Below are 8,377 nucleotides of genomic sequence, written 5' to 3'. Positions count from 1 at the left end.
GGCTATTTCTGAAAAAAACTGACCATGAAAAACTTATGAACAACACTGGAACATTGTCTGATATAGTGACAGAAGATGAGCCCCTCAAGTTGGAAGGCATTCAAACTATGACTGAGGAAGGGCTGCCTCCTCAAAGAAGAGTCGACCTTCATGATGTGGATGGACTAAAACTTTCAGGACTTTCATTTGCTGATGTGACTTGACTAAAAATTAGAAGAAACAGCTGCTATCATCTATTAAAACCTGGACCATGGAACATACACAATATGAATCTAGGAAAATTGGAAGTTTTCAAAAACCAAATGGAATGCATAGATCAATATCGATATCCTAGGCATTAGCGAGCTGAAATGGACTGGTATTGGCCTTTTTTTCTTTAAATTCATTTTGGAATTTTTGTGTGTGTGTGATTTGGGTGAAAATTTACAGGGCAAATTCATTTTTCATTCAACAGTTCATAAACATTTTGTTTTGTGACATTGATTGCAAGCCCCACAATGTAACAACTCTCTTCTCACTTCCTCTCTGTGGTTACCTTTTCCCTGTGTCCTTCTTTGCTATGTATTCTGCCCTTGGAAATATCTCCCTGTGCAAATGCTGCCCTTCTAATCTCACATGGTTTATTGTTCTAAGGAGTATACCTACGTGGTGTAACTTCACCTCTTAGGCCTATTGTTTGGCTGAAAGTTCAGCCACAGGAGTGAGTTCAATTCCAGGCCTGAAGGGTGACTAGGGGCCATAGTCTTAGGGGTTTCACCAATTTCTAACTCAGTAAGCCTGGTATTTATTTATTTATTTATTTTTATGATTTTGAGCTTTGTACCATATTTGCCTCTACTCTGTCCAGGATCTCATCTTTAGGGGAAAAAAAAAAAAATCCAGATTTATCCTGAAGTACAGCATTGTACTTACATCTCAATATAAAGAAAACAAAAATCCTCACAACTGGACCAATGAGCAGCATCACAATAAATGGAGAGAAGATTGAGGTTGTCAAAGAATTCACGTTGCTTGGTTCTACAATCGATGCCAACGGAAGCAGCAGTCAGGACATTAGATGATGTGTAGCATTGGGAAAGTCAACTGCGAAGGAAGTGTTTCAAGTGCTGAGGAGCAAGGATATCTCCTTGAGGACTAAGGTGCGCCTGACACAAGCCATGATATTTCCAATTGCCTCGTATGCATGTGAGAGCTGGACAATGAATAAGGAAGACCGAAGAAGAGTTGATGCTTTTGAGTTGTGGTGCTGGCGAAGAATGCTGAAAGTACCATGGACTGCTAAAAGAACTAACAGATCTGTCCTGGAGGAAGTGCAGCCAGAATGCTCCTTGGAAGCAAGAATGGCCAGACTTCGTCTCACCCATTTTGGTCATGTTGTAAGAAGGGACCATTCCCTGGAGAAGGATGTCATGCTTGGTAGGGTGGAGGGTTGACGAAAGAGGGGGAGGCCTTCAACGAGATGGATTGATACGGTGGCTGCAATGATGAGCTCAAGTATAGCAGGGATAGTGGGGCTGGTGCGGGATCGGGCAGTGTTTCATTCTGCTGTGCATGGGGTCGCTATGAGTCGGAAACGACTCGACGGCACTTAACAACAACAACAACAGCAGCATTGTCAGTGATAGGATAATACCTATATGTCTTCAAAGAAAGTCAGTTAATACAACTATTATTTAAATTTATGCACCAACCACTAATGCTAAAGATGAATAAGTTGAAGATTTTTACCAACTTCTGCCACTTGAAATTGACCAAAAATGCAATAAAGATACATTGATAATTATAAGAGATTGGAATGCAAAAGTTGGAAATGAAGAAGGCTCAGTAGTTGGAAAATATGGCTTTGGTGACACAGAGATCCCATAATAGAATTTTGCTACTGAATACTTATTCATTGCAAATACCTTTTTCAACAACATGAGTAGAGAGTATATACATGGATCTCATCAGATGGAATACACAGGAAATAAGAGGTAGTCATTCAAAATGAACAAGTGGATACAGCATGGTTTAAAATTTAAAAAGATATGTGTCATAGTTGTCTTTTTTTATCATACTTATTAAATCTGTATGCTCATCAAATAATACAAGGAGCTGGATTATATGAAGAACATGTCATCAGGATTGGAAGAAGACTCATTAACCATCTGCAAGAAGCAGATAACACAACCTTGCTTGCTGAAAGTGAAGAAGACTTGAAGCACTTATTGATGAAGATCAAAGACTAGAGCCTTCAATATGGATTACACCTGAACATTAAAAAAAAAAAAAAAAAAAATCCTCACAATTGGACCAATAAGCAATGCCATGATAAATGGAGAAAAGATTAAGGTAGTCAGGGATTTCATTGTACTTGGATCCACTATCAACACCCATCAAAGTAGCAGTTAAGAAATCAAATGACATATTACATTGGGCAGATTTACTGCAAATGACCTCTTTGAAGTGTTAAAAAGCAAAGATGTCACTTTGAGGACTAAGAGCTCCTAACCCAAGCCATAGTATTTTCAACCACTTCATATGCATGTGAAATCTGGACAAGGAATAAGAAAGACTAAAGAAACAATGAATCATTGGTAGTTAAAAAAGATCTCGGTAACAGAAATGATGCCAGAGATTGCATGACAGAATTTTGCATAAGACCAATGGCTTATTCATTGCAGATACCTCTTTTTCAACAACATACATAGCAGCTACACATATGGACCTCACTAGATGGAATACATAGAAATCAGATCAACTACATCTGTGGAAAGAGGCAATATTTACAGCTAAAACAAATCCAGGACCTGACTGTGGAATAGACCACAGATTTCTCATATACAAGTTCAAGCTGAAGCTGAAGAAAATTAAAACAAATCCATGAGAGCCAAAATATGACCTTGATTATATCTCACCTGAATTTAGAGACCATCTGAAGAAAAGATTTGATGTATCGAACATTAATGACCGAAAACCAGATAAATTGTGGGATGACATCAAGAACATCATACAGGAAGAAAGGAAAAGGTCATTAAAAAGATAAGAAAGGAAGAAAAGACCAAAACAGATGTCAGAAGAGACTCTGAAACTTGTTGTCAAATGGACAATAATAGCTAAAGTAAATGGAAGAAATGACAAGATAAAAGAGCTGAACAGATTTCAAAAAGCAGCTTGAGAAGACAAAGTCAATTATAATGAAATGTACAAAGTTAGAAAACCAAAAAGGAAGAACATGTTCAGTATTTTTCAAGCTAAAAGAACTGAAGACAAAATTCGAGCCTTGAGTTGCAATATTGAAAGATTCTATGGGCAAAGTATTGAATGATGCAGAAATATCAAAGGAAGATGGAAGGAATACACAGAGTCATTGTACAAAAAAAGAATTGGTCGTGTTCAACTATTTCAGGAGGTGGAAAATGATCAAGAACCAATGGTATTGAAGGAAGAAGTTGAAGCTGCACTGAGGGAACTGGCTAAAAACAAGGCTCCGTGAATTGACAGAAAACCCATTGAAGTGTTTCAACCAACAGATGCTGGGCTGGAGGCACTTAATCATCTATGCCAAGTAATTTGGAAGACAGCTACCTGGCTGACTGACTGGAAGAGATCCTTATTTGTACCCATTGCAAAGAAAGAAGAAGCAACACAATGTGGAAATTATTGAACAATATATATCATTAATATCACATTCAAGTGAAATCTGATTCAAAAATTATTGGAGCAGTATATTAACAGTGAAATTCCAGAAATGCAAGTTGGATTCAGAGGAGGATGTGGAATAAGGGATATCACTGCTGCTGTCAGATGGAACTTGGCTGAAAGCAAAAAATACCAGAAAGATGTTTACTTGTGTTTTATTGACTATGCAAAAGCATTTGACCATTTGGATCATAACAAATTATGGATAGCATCTCAAAGAATAGGAATTCCAGAGCACTTAATTATGCTCATGAGTAACCTGAGCACAGACAAGGAGGCTGTCATTTGAACAGAACAAGGGGATACTGCATGGTTTAAAATCAGGAAGAATATGCATCAAGGTTGTATCCCTTTACCATACGTATTCAATCATCTGTATGCTGAGCAAATTATCCAAGAAGCTGGACTATAAGAAGAAGAATGCAGCATCAGGATTGGAGGAAGATTCATTAACACTCTGTGATATGTCGACACAACCTTGCTTGCTGAATTTGAAGATGACTTGAAGCACTTACTGACAAAGATCAAAGACTATAGACTTCAGTATGGATTACACCTCAACATAAGGAAAACAGAAATCCTCATAACTGGAACAATAGCAACATCACGATAAATGGAGAAAAGATCGAGGTTGTTAGGGATTTCATTTTACTTGGGTCCACAATCAACACCCCTGGAAGGAGCAGTGAAGAAATCAGACATTGTATTGCACTGGGGCAAATGTACTACAAAAAGACCTCTTTAAAGTGTTGAAAAGCAAAGATGTCACTTTGAAGACTAAGGAGCCTAACTCAAGACATGGTATCTTCAATCGCCTCAAATGCATATGAAAGCTGGATAAGGACTAAGGAAGACTGATGCAGAGTCTTTCAATTGTGGTGTGGCGAACAATACTGAAAATACCATGGATTGCCAGAAGAATGAACAAATCTGTCCTGGAAGAAGTGCAGCTCGAATGCTCCTGGGAAGCGAGAATGACCAGACTTCATCTCACCCACTTTTGTCATGTTGTCAGAAGGGACTATTCCCTGGAGAGGGATATCATGCTTGGTAAAATAGAGGGCAATGAATAAAGGGAAGACCCTCAATGAGATGGATTGACCCAGCAGTTGCAATGATGGGCTCAAGTATAGCAAGGATTGTGAGGATGGTACATGACTGGGCAATATTTCATTCTGTTGCACAAGGGGTTGATACGAGTCAGAGCCCAAGGCATCTAACAACAGCAACAAGGGAGAATTGATACATTTGAACTACGGTGTTGGCAGTGAGTACTCAATATGTCATAGACTGCTAGAATAACAAACAAATCTGTCTTGGAAGAAGTATAGCTAGAGTGTTCCTTAGAAATGAGGGTAAAGAGACTTCATCTCACATACTTTGGGCTTGGAAAAGCACATCATGCTTGATAAAGTAGAGGGTCAGGGAAAAAGAAGACCCTGGATGAGATGGACTGACACAGTTGTTGCAACAATGGGTTCAAACATAGTAAGAACAGTGAGTATGTCACAGGACTGCCAGTGTTTCATTCTGTTGTACATAGGGTCACTGTTAGTCAGAACTGACTTGATAGCACCTGACAATAAGAAGCTGAATAACACGATGCCTGTAATTACTGTAATGTCACTGAAACTGTACATGTGAAGACTGTTTAAATGTCACATGTTTTGTGATATATATTTATCACACTAAAGACCATTGAAAAACAAGAGCAAGAACAACAAGCAACACATTATTTCTCATCTCCTTTTCAAACTGCAAGTCATGCCCCATTGGCAGATTATGAAATCAATTTGCTGGGAAGAAGCCTCCATTTTAAAATGAAACAGAAATAAATAGAAATTTAAATGAAATAGAAGAGAAAAAGTAAATGTACATTGGCCCCAAAAAGATAACTACTGCTTTATGAAACTCTTGCTTCAGCGTATGTACTGAGTTTTTCCAAACTGAGGGGCAATGTAAAATATATTTCTTAGATCAAATGACAAAAAAGTTTAAAAATCTTTTTTGGGGAAAAGTCTTTTTTAAAAAGCCCTTTAAACTTAAAATACAATTTATTGTATTTACTGGTGTTTTTTTTCTGAAATTTCTGTGAACTAATTTAAAAAAAGAATAATAAAAAAACAAAATATCTCAGAAATTTCTAGCTTTTAGGTTATGCAACCCTGCAGATGAAGGAGAAACAGTAAAGGGGAATACGCTACTTCTATTCATTTTCTTTTCTTCTGGGTACAAATGTTCCATTGGGATTCATCATGCAAACACCAGATTCTGAATTTGAGCCTTTAAATGTTACACAGAGAATAAAATTATTAGAGGACATTTAAAAAAATGTGGACTCTATGATGTATAATAACTTGAGGTAAAACATAAAAATATAATACTCAAAAGAGCCTATGGGGTTTTTGTTTGTTTGGCTAGGCAATTTTAATTATCATTTTTAATCACACTGGATATAGCATTCTCCCTAAAAATGAAGAGGGGTTCTACAGACAGCCGGGTTAAGCTAATGCTCCTGGAGCTGAGTTCTGAACAGGAGGAATCAAAGTGTTAGCACCCTGTAGCTAGGAGCTGGAGGCCAGGCACACAGAAACCCTGGCTTCCTTAGCCTGAGATGTTCTTCTGCTGCCTAGGAAATCAAGAAGAGAGTCCTGCCAATAATATACCTTTTCTCTCCCTTCCTTGTAATTCCTATCATTCCACTGCTAGCTGGCAAGACAAGAATGAGAGGTAGCTAGACATAGACTGGTACAACTGAGGGAGCAGAGCCAAAGCTAAGGTCTAACAGTTGGGTAGGGTGGAGTTGGGAGAAAGAGAGCCTGGGGTAGGGTGAAAACATTCTGTGCCTTTGTTGGGGGAGAGAGTTCCTTTGAAGCCATCACTTTTTGATAATCTTCCTTATTCACCTTGCTTTCTCTAACAGCTCTTCATCATGGTGTTAAGATCCTCATATAAACATCATGTCTTTAAAACTGTTTAAAAGACACCACCTTTGGATATCGCCTGGGAAAGTCAAGGAGGGGTTGCTATGAGTCAAATCCACTCAATGGCAGTGAGGTTTTCTCTTCCCCAGCCTTCTTTGGATATCATGTTACTGGGGCACACTTGATCTCCTGCCTTCAAATGCTTCCAAAACTTGCTTTTGGGCAGGATTTGAACACAGCAAGGTCTAGTACAAAGCCACCTCTAGAAGTGATGATCTAGAGCTTTGGCAGAAAGAGGAGGAGAGTAAGAGGAGGAGCGGATGGCAGTAAAACACAGATAATGGAGAAATTCAAACCAACCTGTCATATCCTTCCCTAGAAATTTGCATATACTCCCTTTCAGAACAGACACTGAGAAAGTGGGAGGGAATAGTATGCATGGTCTTCTTTTGAATTCAAAGACAGGTTCAAATCCCAATTCAACTACTTACAGACTGTTATTCACAGCCACATGTACAGAGTGTCTAAGAGACACTGTGCTACATTCAATGTAAGATTCATGTCATCACAGGACCTGAAGTCTGGAGGGACATACTTCAGTTTCTCCTTCTCTAATCACTAGGAGTGAAGGGAAGGCAGCTCTTCATTCAGAATCTAATATGGGCTAGTCACTGTACCAGTCACTTCACACAAACTTAGTCTTCCAACAACTCCAGAAGGTATTACTGACCTATTTTATGGATTATGAGTAATTAAATTCCTCTTTCAAGGTTATTCAGTAAACAAGATTCTGAGCCAGGTCTTTGTGACTCCAAAGCCCATCAACTTCCTACAGGGTGCTAAGCTGATGATGATTATTGCAGTGTCCAGAGCAATGCCTGTTAAACAGGGGATACATGCTCAATGTTTAACAATTAAAAAATAAAACAGGCACTCAATCAATGTTTGTATAGTAATTAAACAAAAATAACTAATGGTCTCTCCTGTTGTTTTCTGTCTATAATCTACTGATATTTAGGGGTTTTTTGATGTTCATTTGTAAAGATAGAAGTACTAGGCCAGGGAAAGGGGCCAAACTCTACATGGGCTGGACCTATCTGAGTGCATAGGTATAGGCCAAGGAGTAGAGAACCAGGGTGAGGGCTGTTATGTGACTGGGTCACATTTTTTGGGTAGACGATGTACACAGTGACATATTGAAAAACTCAATTCAGCCAAAAATACATATCATTAATAAAAGTAGTAGCCATAATTTGTAGTATTTTTGATGTTCTAGGAAATTTGTCACAAACTGCTTTAGCTTAGCTCAACACAACTTCATAAGGTGAGAGCTATTATCCCATACTGTGGGACATAAAGAAGTTCTGGTCACATAAGGGTTAAAGCATTCAACTGCTAATCTAAAGGTCAGGAGTGTGAACCCATCAGCCACTCCTTGGGAGAAAGATGAGGCAGTGTGCTTCTGTAAAGATTTACAGCCTTAGAAATGCTATGAGGCAGTTCTGCTCTGCCCTGTAGAGTCATATGAATCAGAAACAACTTGATAGCAGTTTGTTTTTTTTTTTTTTTTTGTAGGGCAAAGAGAAGTAACTAGCACAAGATGACACAGGTGGGAAATGGAAGACCTCATTTCCAAACTCCTTCTACCTAATCCCAGCAGTGTTTCGTTCTGCTGTGCATGGGGTTGCTATGAGTTGGAAACGACTCGATGGCACTTAACAACAACAACAACAATGTTCTTCATGCCTTTCAAATATTTTTTTATTAGTCAT

This window comes from Orycteropus afer, unplaced genomic scaffold (genome assembly GCF_000298275.1).
Source record: "Orycteropus afer afer isolate SDZICR_OR568_19922 unplaced genomic scaffold, OryAfe1.0 scaffold00016, whole genome shotgun sequence".
Classification (NCBI taxonomy): domain Eukaryota; kingdom Metazoa; phylum Chordata; class Mammalia; order Tubulidentata; family Orycteropodidae; genus Orycteropus; species Orycteropus afer.
Note: the sequence above shows the minus strand (reverse complement) of the source record.